A 17,787-nucleotide genomic window follows, 5' to 3' on the forward strand; every position below is an offset into this window, starting at 1 on the left:
TTTTTATTTTTGCAATTTAACAACAGCAACATAATGTATAGCGTTATATTTGAACCACTGAGAAAAAAATAAAGGACATGGTGAAAACGTGTATTTTGTGATTAAAGTGGAAATTTCGGCTTTAATCTCAATTGTCCACTTTAACCTCGTAGTTTACTTTATCATTAAAGCAGACCGTCAGAACGTCATCCCAGTTTTTAATCGCTACGAGCTTCTTGGACCTGACAGCAGCGGAAAGCAGCAAAAGATCACCACACAGAACAAATTAAATGTATGATATTCCAACTCTCTGCACATTTAGAATCTTTAGATTCATACTTGATATCACTTTCATGATGAAATGCATTAAAGTGTGTATGTTACATTTTACATATAATTTCATTTAAATAATGAATACTGTTAATAATTACACACATGGGGGTGACACGGTGGCGGAGCAATAGCACTGCTGTCTCGCAGGGAGTTACGTTGCTGGTATTTCCTGCTTGTATTCCACACTGTGCTCAGGTTTCCTTCCAAAGATAAGCAGATTTGGGGATTTGGTGCCGCTAAAATGACGCTAGTGTTTGTGTGCTTGTATTCACCTTGCGATGAGCGGAGACCTCGTCCAGGGATTGTTTCTCAGTCGTGCCCAATGCTTGTTGGAATGGACACATCCCTGGATTGATGGATTTAATAAATAAACATCCTTTTCACAGATATTGCGGTAAGGTGTTATCGGAATTTAATAGGTGTTTTAGGCAATTCACAACACAGAGAAGCCGAACATGTTCTCACCGTGATAATATCTCACACTGCCACCTGGTGGACTCCTCCAGATTTACATAAAGTACGCGCGCAAGTATAAACACTTAAACGCTTGCATAGCAGGAGCGTCCGCTGCAGCATGCGTCGCGTGAAGTATAAATGAGCCCTGAGGGTGGCCCTGTCGCTACCCGATCTGCGGTGCCTACGCGATCTGCGCGCGCATGCGCACGCATGCGCAGAGCTTTACTATTACGACCCTGTTCGATCTGCATTTTTTTACTTTGCGACATGAGTCCCCATCCGATTTGTCTCGCGCACGCTCTGTGCTTAATTAAAAATTCATTTCACGTCTGTCGCTGCCCGATTTGTTCTGCGCATGTCGAATGTTTTACGACACACGTCACTCGTCAGGTTTGATTTGTAGTTGCGAGTCATTTTTGTATTGTCCTTTAACTCCGTCTGTAAGTGGACTTGTTACTGGAAGATGGCAAGTTTTGAATTTTAGAACGTCATGGAAGATATGTCGCCTGAAAAATTTAACTCCAGTCGAATGAAGAGGGAGCGAAATGAAATGCGACGTGTGTCTGTGAAGCTTTTTTGTAAGTACATCACTTTTAGTTAAACCACTTCGTAATCTCGTGGTTTAATCGTAAAAATCACAGCATTTTCCGTGTTTGGGTTAATGGATTAATATATGTATGTCATTTATTTCGTAGCATTCTATTAGCATTTGGTGGTGTGTTTCTTTTAACATTTGTCCACATTTTTTTTTTATCTTAAAGAGTGAACGGCATCCTAATAATTAAGTAAAACAATGTAATCGAGGTGTCGAATTAGGAATAGAATTAGGAGTGCAGGACTGACACTCGACGGGTGTAAAGTGTGCCCTCCAAAGCCGTCGGTATTTTTTATTATGTTGATATCAGATTACATCAATGCAGTAGTTTTTCCATAATAACGTTAACAAATTATAATGATGAAGGCTAAATTACATACAAGAGTAGCAACAACAAAGTTATTACAAGAAAGCAGGATGCGATAATAGAATTACAAATTGTTAATGGATTACTTTAACCTTATTTAGTAGAAAAAAATTCCATGGTTGAAAACAGGCAATTTTAAAATTTATATCCAAAGCCATCAGAGAAGTGTGGTGTGCGTCTGATGTGGCACAGTGACAGGCTGGGCACCTGCTGTTGTCACGTGTTATAATCTTATAGAAGTTCACATACTATACATACATTAACTGAATATAATGGAGGAGCCTTGCTCCTTAGAGATAACTTATTTCTTATTGCTGCAGTTAGAAGTACAATGCCCCTTTATTGTATTTTTTCTCTTGACCCTACAGGATGCCCGGTGGTAACCAGCCTTCCATGTGGCTGAACAGATGCCAGTGTACCCGATTCTGAGACACAACTGGATGTTCTTTTCTTCTGTTTTTAAGATTTCCAGTTCGAGATGATGTGCAGTTCATGTTAGATTTGCTATTTCTACAGGTAAGACTACTGAGGCTTCCAGTTTCAAAAGTAATGTGTGCACAATTCCTGCAAAGCCTCCCCATATTTATTACTTGATCTGTAATATTTTGCTGCCTTGAATACTGTACTGTATGTCTGCTCACTCTGTCCAGTAACTAACACGGCTTTTAATTTTAGACAGAAAGCCTCAGAGTGTGAATCCTCACAAACACAGAGACTGAGGAGCATCAGTACCAGCAGTCACTAAACAGGGATGTTGTTCTGTTTTACAAAATAACATTTATGTTCTTAAGTTACTGTGCTTTGTTGTTGGATTTTGAAAGAACCGAGACTTAATTTTAAATTAATACAAAACTAAGGCAGGAGTGAAAAACAAAGATGTATTCATGTAAGTAATGAACACCTGAGCACATCACATTAGAAGTTCAGATATACAGAGATTATAACACAATGTCTACTGTATGCGTAATGTAAAAGGAAAAAACGATGTTACATATAATGACAGTTAAGTTGGGGTTCTTTCAACATCCTACAAAAACCAAAGTAATTTAAAAAATATTATTAGTTAGACTTTACTCTAAGCAGACCTTTATCTATTGTGATGGTTTACTTTGGTAATAATTGATCTACAGGTGAACCAAGAAAGGAGGCAGAAGAAGAAGTAAGAGTACACTTTATTAATGTTTGAACTCCTTGAGTGAATATCTACTGTGTTTATATTTTTAACAGTTACAGTGAAGTAGAAGAGTCCGCTCGTGTTATGGGGCAGCAGTTAAAGAAGGAGGACAGAGAGATGTGTGCCATGTTGAAGTAGCGGCTGTCCCTCCTGACACTTCTAGAATCCTCCATCTCAATCTCTGCTCTGATCTGCTGTGCCTTTGCCAAGTGATCACGAGGTATTGGCCTTTTTGTCTCGGTCTCATTACACTGGCTGTCTGTCTCACTTAGAATTGATTTCAAGATTCTATTAAATAATTAGAAGGCTTTGAGTATTTTAGACCCTGCCTGTTTTTGAGTGTCTTCTCCCAACATCTCTTCTCTGAAACGTTGCTTTGCTTTTTATTCCAAGATCAACCATAAAACCAGCAGCTTTCTATACTGTGCAACAAAATCTGGAGTGCTTTGCCAATAGAGAAGTGCCAGGCTACAAATGTCAAGCATTTCAAAAACTTCAACAAGCCCACTTTTCTAATTTGGCTTTTCTTAGTTACTTGCATTGGTTGTAATAGATTAGAAATGGTGCTGTGTACACTTTGTAAGCTCTGCACTGGGCACTAACCTCTGCGGTTTTTCTGTTTTTTCCAGTGTATTGCAGTGGTGCCCCCCTGCGTCTCCACCGTCTGTTAAATCAACTCCAACTGTGTGTGACAGAAGAAAAGTTCACAAGATGTCCTGAAATGGAATTGTGATTGGACTGAGACGGCCACAATCATGTATGCTGGGATGTGCAGAGGGGCTGTGTGGGCTTTGGCTTGGGACCCCAGAGGTTTATTATCTCCAGTGTCCTTGAAGGCTGCAAATTTGTCTTTCTCCCGGCCATTTGACCAGGCAGTATTTATTACAAAGGACAAGGACCCCTCCATTTGCTTCTCATTTACTTTTATAATGCCTTCAGTTTTCTTTGTAACTGTATATTTTTGTGGAGCAATTTGAGCTGCACTTGTAAGCAAAGGTGATGTAGAAATATTATTAGTGAACAAATATTAAAGGACAGATCAGGAAAATGTCAGTTTAAATAGAACAGAATTTTTATGGAATATTGCTGGATAAGAACTCTGACTCTGAGTAGCATCTTGTTCATAAAGCTAAAATAGCATTTTTCCTTTTTGACAAATTTAATGATTCACTTTTATTGTGTTCAAAACCTTGGCTAACATTTTTTAAATATTAAGGTAAAAATCTGTAAATATATTTGTGTTCTCCTTCCCTAATAGTTTTAACACCTCCCTTGTTGGCCATTTTCATTGTAGTTGTGTTCTAGTTAAATGCATTTCCCATTTATACATCTTTATGATTACTGAATTTTCTACTCATATATATATATAGTATGTATAGTATATAGTATATATACAGTACATATAAATATGGGTGTGTATATAATTTGTTTTTGAGAAACATTGTTCACAGATCTTTCACTTTTATTTTTAAATGTACCATTTATTCCTTCAATAAAAATGTATGATAAGTGTATTGTATTTCCTTTTTAAAGTTGTAAAAATGAACTGGCTCTGTGTCAATATGGGTGAATAAAATCACTGACATGAGACGAGTCTGCACACAAACAGGGTGCGTTGTGTTAATTAAACTTGTAAGAATGAGTATCACTGCCCTCCGTCCACATGTTGTTCATCATAAACTGAACTACTTCATGCTGTTTAAATTCTGCTCAGTGGAGAATATTTTATTTTACAGCTGTTAAATTCAGTTCAGTTTTATTATATTAATAGGTAAGTTGGTTTCTCAGCGGGTTTTACAGAGACGCCTTGAAATAACATTAAAAACACATCATTAAGAACAAATGAATTACAAATATGAACTACAGCAACAAGCACTTACTGTTAAAAAAAAAAAAGATCAAATAGATTGATTCAAGTGATAACAGCGCACTTCATTAATTTAAGTCTGTGGATATAAAGTTAAATTTCTCTGTAAGATTAATAGCCATTGGAATAAATGAGGATTTGAACGGTGGCTTTATACTCTCGACTCCTTCAGCCTCTGACCTGACTGCAGAACTGAGAACGAATTAAAGAATTTAACAAGTGGACAGTCACAGTTAATACTAAGGACAGGGACAGTCAGCACAATGCCATGCAACACAGTGTTAATTCTTTTCTTTTTGAAAAAGGACCATATATTTCTATAAAACTGGTTGGCTACATTATGTTTTGTAAACTTGATGCCTTAAGATAAATGGCAATTTTATTAATAATAATTGATGTCTAAAGATATTTTTAAACAAACACAATTTGCACATAAGAGGGAAATTGCAACAATAGATCAAAACGGAAAGGAAACTTTATATGATTTATTACGTGAGTGGTAAAATAAAACACTACATGCTTTATATAACATATATATATATACAATATATATATACATACTGTATATATATATATATATATATATATATATATATATATATATAGTACCTGCCAAATAATACAAACAGTACACAGTGTATAGTTCGCCCTAATTGGGGATCATCAGGTGTGCACACCTAAGCTTCCTCTTACGGCGATTAAACATTGGACATCAATGTTACGCCACAAAGGCTGCTTCGTTTATTTTGCAGGATAAATATTTTCATTATGGTCAACTAATGTGGAACTAAAATGAATAAACCGTAATGTCAAATTGTGCTGTATGCACAGTTCCGATCGAGTCGTGCCGTAAAGTGATTTTTTTTTGTTTTTAATGTTTTTTTCATTAAGCGCATGCGTGTGTGTCACTACCTGGTTCCCGTGCCGACCGATCTGCATGCGCGTGCGTAGTGAAAGTCTACGTCATCACACACTTTACGGTGCTGCCCAATCTGTTTAACGCATGCGTGAACACTTTACGGCATGTTAGGCTTTCAATACGCTCTGCGCAAGAAATCTGGTAGGCACGCAGATCGGGTAGCGACAGGCCCAACCAGTTATTAGGTTCAGGGGGCAATTACTTTTTCACACACGGCCATGTAGGTTTGGATTTTTTTCTCCCTAAATAATAAAAACCATCATTTAAAAACTGCATTTTGTGTTTACTTGTGCTATATTTGACTAATGGTTAAATGTGTTTGATGATCAGAAAAATTTTGTGTGACAAACATGCAAAAGAATAAGAAATCAGGAAGGGGGCAAATAGTTTTTTACACCACTGTATATAATCTGCTTTACTCAGAAAAGGGGTGTTATTTTTTTTTTTGTTTTACACTTTTTCTTTTTTATTAATGCCATTATTTTTGATTGTGTATATTCAAACATGAGTTTAACAGGCAAGTTCCTTTTTGAAAAGAACATTTCCTCAGAGACCACATGACAATGACTTCATAGGAATAAATAAGTGCTTTTCAAAAGAAACAGGATATTGGGATGTATGCAAATAAACTGAAGGATACTGGATGATTTGCAACTGTAAAAACAAACTCTAATTTAGCGTTATGACTAGTACATTGTATAAACTTTAAGCTAATATAAATTAAGCAGTGTTTGCATGCTTGTAAGAAGGTGTAAGCACCATCCAGGTTCAATAACCCATGTCAAAGAGGTTAAGTGTTCACTGATGCAGGCCTGTGATCTGCTCATTCAGGTTCACTGGAGGAGTCAGTGATCTGCTCATTCAGATTAATTCCTTGCAATGGTGGTGTTAAACTGGGAACAGACTGTTTTCTGTAGTCCCAGCAGCAAGATATTATAGCCTGCCACTGCTAAGGTATTCAGAGGTTAACTAGGAGCAGGCTGTGATCTATGCTCCCAGTGGAAGCAGGCTGTGGCCTATGGTCTTTGTTAGGGTATTCAGAGGTAGTAAACTGGGAGTAGGCTGTGATTTGTGGTCCCAGCACTGATATGGCCTACAATTGTTAAAGATGTCATGGGGTATATATTACAGGCTTTACATGTAAAACAAGATTAGTAAGCTTAGGAAAATTATTTAGCCATTTCTTCAATTAATCATGTCCACTAGTATAAACCTTTAGGAGGCTATAGTTCCTTTCATGGACACTTTCATGATAAAACAATAAGATTCAGAAGCAAATATGTAAGAATAGAGCAGTATAATATTTTATAATTATTTTCTTCGTGAAAAAAAGGTACTTAAATCTTAGTTGCAGATTGACAATAAAAAGTAGTCAGTTGCAATAAAATACAGGAATTTCTGAAAAGCTAAGATTATTTGACATATTAGAACAAATTTTAAGCATACAATACAAAACCAGTCTAATCTCTCTTTCCACTGCTTTTTTCACTGAACAAATCAAAAAGACTACCTTGAATATCAACTGAACAGATAGTGTTCCCTTTCAGAAAGTACAAATGTGAATATCAAACAGCTGCAAAAACATTCTGTTCAAAGCAAACCATTGGGTGTTGCTAAGCTGTCCATGGCTCACACTTTTTACAAATAGGAAACCACTGTGAAGGTTAATGATAAACATTAAAAAATATATTATTAACTTGAAACAATAATCATATAGCACTCTGGGCCTATACTATGTCCTATCAGATATTATTGTAAAATTACAATTAGATAAATATCTTACATGCAATATAGCATTAAGAATATCACACTTATTTTATGAATTTTATTTGTGCAATATTTTATGACCTTGCTGAGTTACAGTACACAACACTCAAACAAATACTGTAGATAGATAGATAGATAGATAGATAGATAGATAGATAGATAGATAGATAGATAGATAGATAGATAGATAGATAGATAGATAGATAGATAGATAGGACACATTTTCTTCTCAGGAGCCATTTCAGTAGTTAACATGTAAAGTATGGAACAGTTTGTTATAATCTGTGGGAATAATTTTCTTCCAACTGTACTTAACGTAATATTTAAATATTTTTAGCCACAACTTTACTTTCTTGTGCATATTAACTCATGTATACTAGAAATTCACTTGTATACTATCACACACGTGTGCAGGGGAGGCAGCTAAAGGGCTTGAGTAAGGGCAATTCCGAGTCAGACCAGGATGTGGCAGAGTGCACTGATTCTTTTTCTCACTTTCCTGCAGACCATTCCACGGGAGATTCCACCTGGCCCTCTAGACATCACTTCCAGGTCTGAGCCTATGAAGGAAGACCTTGTCGGCACCGGCCCCTTTGATGTCACGTCTGGGCTCAAGCCTATGGCTGAGGACCCTTATGAGCCTGACCCATCTGACTTCACTTCCTGTCTTCCCCTTTACAAGCCTCCATCTTTTCCTTATTCCCTCAGTTCTGTTTTGGACTCGGTTTTGTGCACATCAGTGCTGTGTAATATATTCACAATTTTGCAGCCAGGATGCCAATTATACGGGTGGCTGCCCCAAACCTTCCTATGGCTCTGTGTGGAGTTTCTGACAATACTAAAACTGCAATGATCAATAATCTGAGATTCAACATTCAGAAATGTTCCAAGATTAAGTTTAAAAGGAAACATATCTTTGGGGAACATCAGGGAATAATTCCCAACTTTTGTTATCTCACCTAGCGACTGTTGTGGGGTGATCAGTATTTGATTCTGAAACATTTACAAACTTTTGCCACAAGAATAATATCATCTACTTAAAATTTACTCAAAATTTGAAAGTCATAGTAAATATTAAAAACAAAAAGTATCACTATTATCAGTAAACTATAAGAATGTAAATAAACATTAGAAATATTATTTATATTAGATTGGGATTCAAGTGCAGCAGAAGATAATCATAACATAAAATTCTCAAACTAATTTAATTAAACTTACTGTAACTGGTGGCCGGAGCCTATCAGAACAGGATGCATGGGAGTAACCATGGCAGGGACAGTAAAAGTACATACTTACATGGGGCCAATTTAGAATTACCAATCAACTTAACAAGCACATATTATGAGATGTGGGGGGACAGAACTGGATAATTCTAACTGGGTAAAAAAATCACAAAAAAACAAGTAGAATTTGTAAAACAGACAGTGTGCCATGTCAATCCAACCAAGAATGCTGGATACATGAGGAAGCATCTATAGCAGAGGTCACTAACAGGCGGACTGTAGTCCAGGTCCGGACCCAGACTTACAGCAAAACAGAAGGTTATGATTTAAAACCTGACGGGGCGCTTCCATTTTAGGCGGTGCAGCTTTTGTAGTCTTTATGGTAATGTTTTAGTGGATGAGGAAATGCACAGACCAATTGTATGCGTGTTAAGCCATTTCACGTGATACCACTCAGCCAATCAAGTCTGTGGATTCTAGGTGGCGAACACTGCTTTACTTTACTTTAGAGAGACGGTAGAAAGAAAAAGAAAGATAGCGATACATGTAGAAAAAACAAAGGGAAAAATAAGCTGAAGAAAGAGAGATACAGACAACTGCGCTGGAAAAAGAAAAGACGGGTGAGACGGAGAAAGGGACAGAAAAATAAGGAACAAATGGCGCTCTCCAAAAAAAGGAAAGTGGACAGTGAAAATAGGGCATTCAATCCGGAATGGACAAACTCATTTCTGTTCATACTTCCCACTGGGAGCACTAAACCAATGTGTCTCATATGTTCAGAAACAGTGGCACTTGAGTGCCAATGTGAAATGACATTATGAGACGAAACATAAAGGTTTCGAACAAACATACCCACTCAAAATGAGTTCACAGAAAATAATTAGTCTCAGAGCCCAATATTAAAATCCTGGCAGGACAAGCTAGAGCTCAATTCTCTCACTGAGAAAAAAAAGTGGGGTGATGAATATAAGAGGGTAAGAAAGTGATCATTTAAAACTGTTTAATTGTTAAGATGTGTTGAGATTTATTATCTGTAAAACTGGTTGAGACTGTTGAGTCAAGATGTGAAACAGAAGGGGAAATTCAAGCTTTTTCACAATTTATTTTATTTTTCTGAAGTTAAGCACTTTATTTAAACACTAGGCTGACCCGCCTTTTAAAGCGACCGACTTTTAAGTTGACCACTTCTTAAGGCAATTCAATATGTAGATCAATTTGATATTTTATACAAACTCATTAATTTGGTTATATTGTATTTGAGCGGTATTACTTTAATACTCGTAGTTTCTGTTATTTTTGTGATAAAATTTAAATTTTCCAAAATCAACTCTTATGCATCAACTGGAATTTATACAGAGAACCATTTAATTTCTAAGCACCATACAAAAATTCAGATAAAGATGGCAGAGTGGGATTCACCTTACCCACCACTTTAGTTCAGCCCTGCCTGACTATATTATCCTCTAGTGCATTCACACTACACCAGAAACAAGAAGAGAAGGTGAGAAAATATCAAGCAGCTGAAGATATTTGAACAGTAAATGTTTACTTCACTGAAACACTGTTTAAAAATGTGAAGTAATTCCAGGGTAGGCTACAATTCTATTAGCAAACCTCTCAATGAGTCACTACTCCATTTAGCTGAGGAATTGTTCTCAAAACATTTCACATCAAAATGCTTAGTTCACTAAACTGTATCCATGTACCACACCAAAGAGAAATGTACTAGAAACCTACTGTATATACCATATATCTTCCAATAGTAGCCCCGCCGTTTATTCAAAAAATTATTTGGACGGCCCAGCATTTAAAAGAGACTGGAGGTTGTTGGAGACCGGCTATTATTCGCCTCGCAGACAGAATGGTGATGGGTAAACGGGGTTCATTTGGCAGTAAAATACAGTATGGTACCGTATTTACGGTCACAAAATGTAGGCAACAATACCGGATGAACATTTCAAGATTTAATTAAATTATCAGTACAGCAGTACGGTCTTATTAAAGCAGTATACAGTACGGAACTACCGTAAGCATGAAAAACAGGTACGGTAGACGTCAACTTTCTTGCCAATGATGCCACCAGCACTGGCCTGCACCAGTCCGAATTTCGCATGAATGCGCTCATCAGGCCAACAAGTCCCCTGCGGAACATAAGGAAATGCAATAAGCTCCAAACTCACGCATATACGTATACATTACGACATGAGACTGGATAAGATACAATAAAGTACAGTACTTACCATCTACTCGTCGTCTGAATGGGTAATGATTGCTTCGTTATTTGCGAGTTCTTCTTCATCTTCCTCTTCTTGTGATGGCAATACAGGTACTCCCATTGCTTGTTGTCGCGCAGTAATCAGTTTTATCAGGATTAACGTGTCGAAGATGGCATTTTCATGTTCTTCCCGCCACCTCTGCCCTCCCTGTGGGGTTATGATTGACGTGGAGACGAAAGGGCAAAATGTACACAAAGAAATTTCTTTTTGACTTTCTCGCTTTCTCAATAGCATCCAACGACAAAACATTTTTGACACGAAAAGGTACTTACCGTATGATTTACTGCAGGAGGGCGGTAGCCCAGGTGGTACGAAAAGAGGATTAGCGTACGAAAAAGGCGGTGGGTCATTGGAGATCGGCGTTTACTACAGACCGGCGCTTAAAGGAGACCGGCTACTATTAGAGACCGGCATCTATTTGTCGCAACATCTCTTCAAACCCGGCGTTTATTGGAAACGGGCGTCAATAAGAAGCCGGCCACTACTAGAAGATATACGGTAACCTGTGCCAAAATACTGCCCATGAGTAATGCTTCCCAAGTGTGCATTTATGGCACTGATCACAGTGTAAAAACATTCCTTCACATCACCTATGCAGTATAAGTCAATCAAGCATGTCACTGACTGGATAAAATAAACACAGATAACCCTATATTCATTATATTCCTGCGTTGTATTTGGATTGGTTCATTCAAAGGCCAGATTTTGTTAACTTTATGGATTTTGCAACTTTGAAATCTTTCTTTTCTTTTTATACAAAAATTGTTTCTCAGAACTATGATTTCCTAATTAATGTCCCATTGTTCAATGCTCCAACATAAAAAAGGTTCTGCATCACTGCCAAACCATTACTGAGTTCCTAACAGTTAAACTCTTTGAGATACAGTAATCCCTCCTCGATCGCAGGGGTTGCGTTCCAGGACCCCCCGCGATAGGTGAAAATCCGCGAAGTAGAAACCATATGTTTGTATGGTTATTTTTATATATTTTAAGCTCTTAGAAACTCTCCCACGCTGTTTATAAATATTCTCTGCACAGTTATACAGTAAACCCTCGTTTATAGCAGTTAATCCGCTCCAGACAGATAAATGAATTTCCAAGAAGTAGGATTCTTTATTTATAAATCTAATATTTTCACAGTTAGAGCATTGAAAACCTGTTTACGACCTTCTAAATACGTTTTTTAACATTATTAGAGCCCTCTAGACATGAAATAACACCCTTTAGTCAAAAGTTTAAACTGTGCTCCATGACAAGACAGAGATGACAGTTCTTTCTCACAATTAAAATAAAGCAAACATATCTTCCTCTTCAAGGTGCACGTCAGGAGCGGAGAATGTCAGAGAGAGAGAGAGTAAAGTAAACAATCAAAAATCAATAGGGCTGTTGCGCTTTTAAGTATGCAAGCACCGCGAGAGCGCGCAATGAAGGGATCAATGTGAAGGTAGCCTTTCAGCATTTTTTTACAGGCGTGTCCGTATCTTCTAAGCAAACAGCCACTGTGCAAACAGCCCCTCTGCTCACACCCCCTCCGTCCTGGAGCAGATAATGGGGCCAATCATACGCCTTCCTGATGGTATTGCATGATGGATAAGTATCTGCCTGTATTTCTCAGAGAGAGTGAGAGACAGAGAAAAGCAAACAATGAAAAATCAATACGGGCTGTTAGAGCTTTTAAGTGTGCGAAGCAGCACGCGGGAAGCATATCGTATATCATTGAAGAGTTTTATTTAATATGTAATACGTGCTCCGATTGGGTAGCTTCTCAGCCATCCACCAATAGCGTCCCTTGTATGAAATCAACTGGGCAAACAAACTGAGGAAGCATGTAACATAAATTGAAAGACCCATTGTCCGCAGAAATCCGTGAACCAGCGAAAAATCCGTGATATATATTTAGATATGCTTACATTTAAAATCCGCAATGGAGTGAAGCCACGAAAATCGAAGCGCGATATAGCGAGGGATCACTGTACATATTAACAGATTGTCAATGTAGTGACAATACTAGGCTGGGTTCCTAAAAAAATGGAGCATGAAAGACAAGAACCATAGTTCTATACAGTAACATTATGACAGCTACAGAACAACGGTACAGGAGAAATAGATGGTATCTGAGAAAAAGAAATGACACCTTTTTATTTACTAAAGATAAAGATGGCTGTGGGGAGTTCAACCAATTAGTGACAGTGCAAGAATAATAGACACTGGAATGCATGGGGTTAGAAGGGCAGCAGGAGTCCGGCGAAACCAAACTAAAGGAGCATACAAGAAGTGCCGGGTTGATAAAAAAAAAGAAAAATCAGGCTGATACATGTATATCTTGTTTGATTCTCCACAGCTGTGTGGCAATTTTAAGTTTCTGGTTCAAGAAAAAGTGAGTTATGATGAATAATAGCGGTTTGTCTTTGTATGTAAACATACAGTATAGGTATATGTTTCTTTTATAGGGATGTATGGCAAAATATGTGCATATACTGCAAGTAGTGTTCAATTTGCCAGAGCATTTAGGGGTGTTTGGGGAATGTTTTGCCTGTGCTCATATAATGAAAGATAATGCCGGTTTTCCTCTTTGGTCAGCTTACTGTGAATAATTTCCATATGCTCATGCATAACAAATTCAATGAAATACTACACCTTCTGTTCATGAAATGCACTATATAACACAAGCTGTATTTGACAATTATACAGTCTGCTTGATATTAAAGACTTCAGCCATCCTGCACACTCACGTTTCTCCCTCCTTCATTCTAGAAAATGATATAGGATCATTCAGGGCCAGTTTTTATCCACAAGTTATAACCTTACTCCGAAGCAATGAATGAATGTTTGTTGTAGATACTGGCTGATGGCGACATTACATTTATTGTCTGCATTGTATTTATTGTGAGTTGTTGCTATTATACTATTGTCTGAAGTCTGTGGGAGACAACCTGTAAGTAAGAATATCTTGAGCTATACATGGCAATGAATTTCAACTTGACAACTTTCTCGTGGGAACACTACAGAACTGCACCATGAGATTTATTTAACACATTAGACTTCAACAAGGGCGGCACGGTGGCACAGTGGTAGCGCTGCTGCCTCGCAGTTAGGAGACCTGGGTTCACTTCCCGGGTCCTCCCTGCGTGGAGTTTGCATGTTTTCCCCATGTCTGTGTGGGTTTCCTCTGGGCGCTCCAGTTTCCTCCCACAGTCCAAAGACAAGCAGGTTAGGTGGATTGGCGATTCTAAATTGGCCTGGGTGTGTTTGTGTGTGTCCTGTGATGGGTTGGCACCCTGCCTGGGATTGGTTCCTGCCTTGTGCCCTGTGTTGGCTGGGATTGGCTCCAGCAGACCCCTGTGACCCTGTGTTCGGATTCAGCGGGTTGGAAAATGGATGGATGGACTTCAACAATTAGTTTGCATCTTTACAACATATTTGATCTCTCTCTCAAATGCTAGTCATTTGCCCATATATCATAATCAAAATCATTGGGCTTATCTGGTCTATTATTTAAAAAATGTGGCAAAAGGGCAACTCATGAGTATATCAGTTAGTGCTGTTGCATCAAAGGTCATTGTCTAGGTGGAATCAAAATGTGTAATCTATAAATGGTTTCCTGTAACTAAAATTAAGCCAGGTGACACACCACATAGAAAATCCCAAACTTACCTCATACTCGGTCAACTGCATTAATCAGGAAAATTGATGAGTGTTTTTCTTTGTCATGCTATGTGATTAAAAACTACCTGCACGATTGTTCACAAGAATAATATGTTTTCTAGTGTTTGCCATATGCTTTGAAAGCAGCTTCCAAAATGAATCCTTTGACATGAATTGCTTTTCTGATTGTTCCCAGGTTTCTAATCTGTGGTTGAAGAGTTTGGTTATGCCCTTATACCCACGGTGTTCTCTTTGCTGCAAAATGTCAGCAAGGATAAAAAGTTCTCTCATCATATGTACTGTATGTTTTCAAGGTAAAAATGATGTTTAGGCATAAAACAATTATTTTTTAAAATAATTTAAAATGATGAAATCACTATTAAAAGTGAGATAACCCAGATGGATAGTATTATTTTTTGATTATCTTGTTAGAAGACAGTAAGCATTAGAAGATATCACCAAAAAAACTACATATTGAGCTTTATTTTCTTTCTTCTCATGTGACAGAAAACTACTCAGATTTTATTTTTTGGTGGAGCTTCACTGTTTTATTTCTTTCATTTTATATTAAGTGGGCGCGGGTCAGTCAAAAAGCTTACTGTTGTGGCCTCACAGCTTAAAAAGACTGGGTTTGAACCCCAAACTGATCACTAATTCCATGAAGCTTATGTTTTCTTTATGTGCTTGTGTAGGTTTTTGTTATTATATTGTGCTTGTATTGGTTTATATCATTAAGGTTTGATTTTCTTCTCACATCCCAAGGTCATGCAAACTAGATTAATCATTAATGTTGATCCTGATCAGTGAGTGCAAGTGTGTGTGCCTTTCAATGGAGTTATTCCTCTGTCAAGGTTTTCTACCAAAATAAATGCTAAAGTCCTAAAAACTAGAACTGAAATAAGCAGTTTCTGGAAATGAATGAGTTTATCATATTTATTAGTACTGTCATACAGTAAATGTGCATAATTAGTGTCTAAATTTGTTACTTTATGATTACTGATTTTCTGTTGTAGAAAAATTACCAAAACTACTGGTACTCTAGTTTCCTGTTTGCACTTTCAGACCCACCTCAATGCTCTTTCATGTGGTGCGCTCAACCTTTGTTTGGATTCACAGGCATCTGAGTAAAGGGTTACCACCTGGTCTAGACTTTCCTGCAAGTTAGGCCTGCTGTATTTGTGTATGTATTACCTTCTTCCCAAGATCTACAATTTAAATTGAGTGATGATTTTTAACTGACCAGTACACGTGATTGAGGGTTTGCATACTGTATGTGGGACTGTCTTACAACAGCTTTGTGTTCCATCCATGGATGGCTCCTGTCTTTAACCTGATGGTACTGTGATAATCTCTGGGTACCCACAACACTGTCCTAAAAAAGCATGTTCAGAAAATAGATCACGGTGTCAGTTGCATTTCAGCATTTGAAATATTACTTTATTCATGGGCGTACTGGATAAACAAGCCACTTATAAGCTAGCATATTGCAAATAACTCGATACAGTACCTCTGATTATGATCTTGAACAGTTTCCTTGTATTTTTATTTTTACATGTAAAAATCATTACCTGTATAAAATAAATTCAATCTCTAAGTCTGAAATACATACCAAGTACACTTGAGAAGCATAAACAACATGGCGCATTGAGTGAAGGGCACACTTCAGGCAGAATGTAACTAAATATAGAATAATTCATGTGTAAGAATTCATGAATGTGCCCTGTCGATAGTCTGACTCTCCATTCCATAGCTAATTTCTGCCACGCGTCTTGCTGTCAAGCAATCAAAAAAAAAGCAGGTATTGAAGAAAGCATGGTGGAGACAGGGCAAGTGCTACATGCTTCAGATACAAATTAAACTGAGGATAAGCAGGCCTCACAATACTTAAAAATTACAAGGCACAATTTAAACAGAATTTATACAAATGGAACAAAAATGTTGAAATATTTCTAATGGTATATTGTTATGAAAAAGTGCAAAGCTAATTTTGATTGTGAAGCAGTTTGTCAGATGTCCCAATTTGAGCAGGACTGTCCTGAGTTCAACAGACAAATCCCAAGTCGCCTCCGAAAATCCCAACTGAACAAAAATTGTATGTAGAAAAAAATCTTAATTCAAATTTTATATTAAACTAGCTGTGTAAGCCCATGCTGTAAAAAGCCCGGGGTTCTAGAAACAATTGAAATTGTCAGAAAATAAATTGAAATATAGAGATGTGAGGTAATTGAAAGGAACTACTCTGGGTGTCTCTCTCCTAGGAAGTTTCATTTTGCTGACGTGATCGCATCACTTGTGCATTAGCGCTAAGCGACTTTTGTCTTTCTTCAACGGTTTCGTTTTGCCGACATGCTCACCTCGCTTGTGTATTAGCAGTTAAGCAAGTCGGAGTTTCTGATTTCCTCGGAGGTGGAGACACACACACTTCCATGCGTAGATGTTTATATATAAGATAACTAGTTAAAGATGCTCACTAAAGTTTTGTAGACAGCCTGGTGTACCACCTTTTATAAATAAAATTTGTAACTGTCAACTAAATCAGTTTTTGAATTGTGTGTGTTCATGTACGTTGAGTACTCATGTCATTGTGTGTTTCTCGTGCTTATCATGGCTGCTCATGCGTAATTCATTTTGAAAATGAAGTGATACTGATAAAGACTTTTCGACTAACAAAATAGGCCGTATCTGCATATCTGCATTCTAGATACATATATTGTGTTGTATTATTTGAAACATACAAATATGTTACAAGTTATATCAAACATACCCGTACCTAAATTTTGAATGAAAAAGAAATGAGGTTATATGCAAAATCGGAGGAAATTTCAACTGTATATTTGTATTTATGTTAGTTTAGTATGCATTGAAATACTGCATTACTACTCCTAGGTGTGTACTATTGTGATTCTGTGGCTATTTTATATACATTCTCTTCTATATATGTACTTATTTACATAAGTTTAGATTATATGTATTTATATATCTATAATTATAATTTAATTAAAAATATCTATTTTTTTATCATCCTTAGTTCCTTAACATCCTTGTTTTTGGTCGTTTGTAATTGTGTTTGCCCACAATCTGTGATTTTGGAAAACTGGCAACCCTGTTGTGAAGAGAGATTAACTTTGGAAGATGTTATGTATTCTTGGAAAATGCTGTTTTAATCTAACATTTACAGTTGTTATA

At 37.2% G+C, this 17,787-nt stretch overlaps 1 protein-coding gene across 4 annotated transcripts in view; it reads right to left on the reverse strand.

The window, feature by feature from the left end:
- The window catches only part of dok7b (docking protein 7b), a 228,770-nt gene that overhangs the window by 209,703 nt on the left and 1,280 nt on the right, over positions 1-17,787 (reverse strand). The gene's annotated exons all lie outside the window — the stretch shown is intronic.

Source organism: Polypterus senegalus, chromosome 4 (genome assembly GCF_016835505.1).
Source record: "Polypterus senegalus isolate Bchr_013 chromosome 4, ASM1683550v1, whole genome shotgun sequence".
Taxonomy (NCBI): domain Eukaryota; kingdom Metazoa; phylum Chordata; class Cladistia; order Polypteriformes; family Polypteridae; genus Polypterus; species Polypterus senegalus.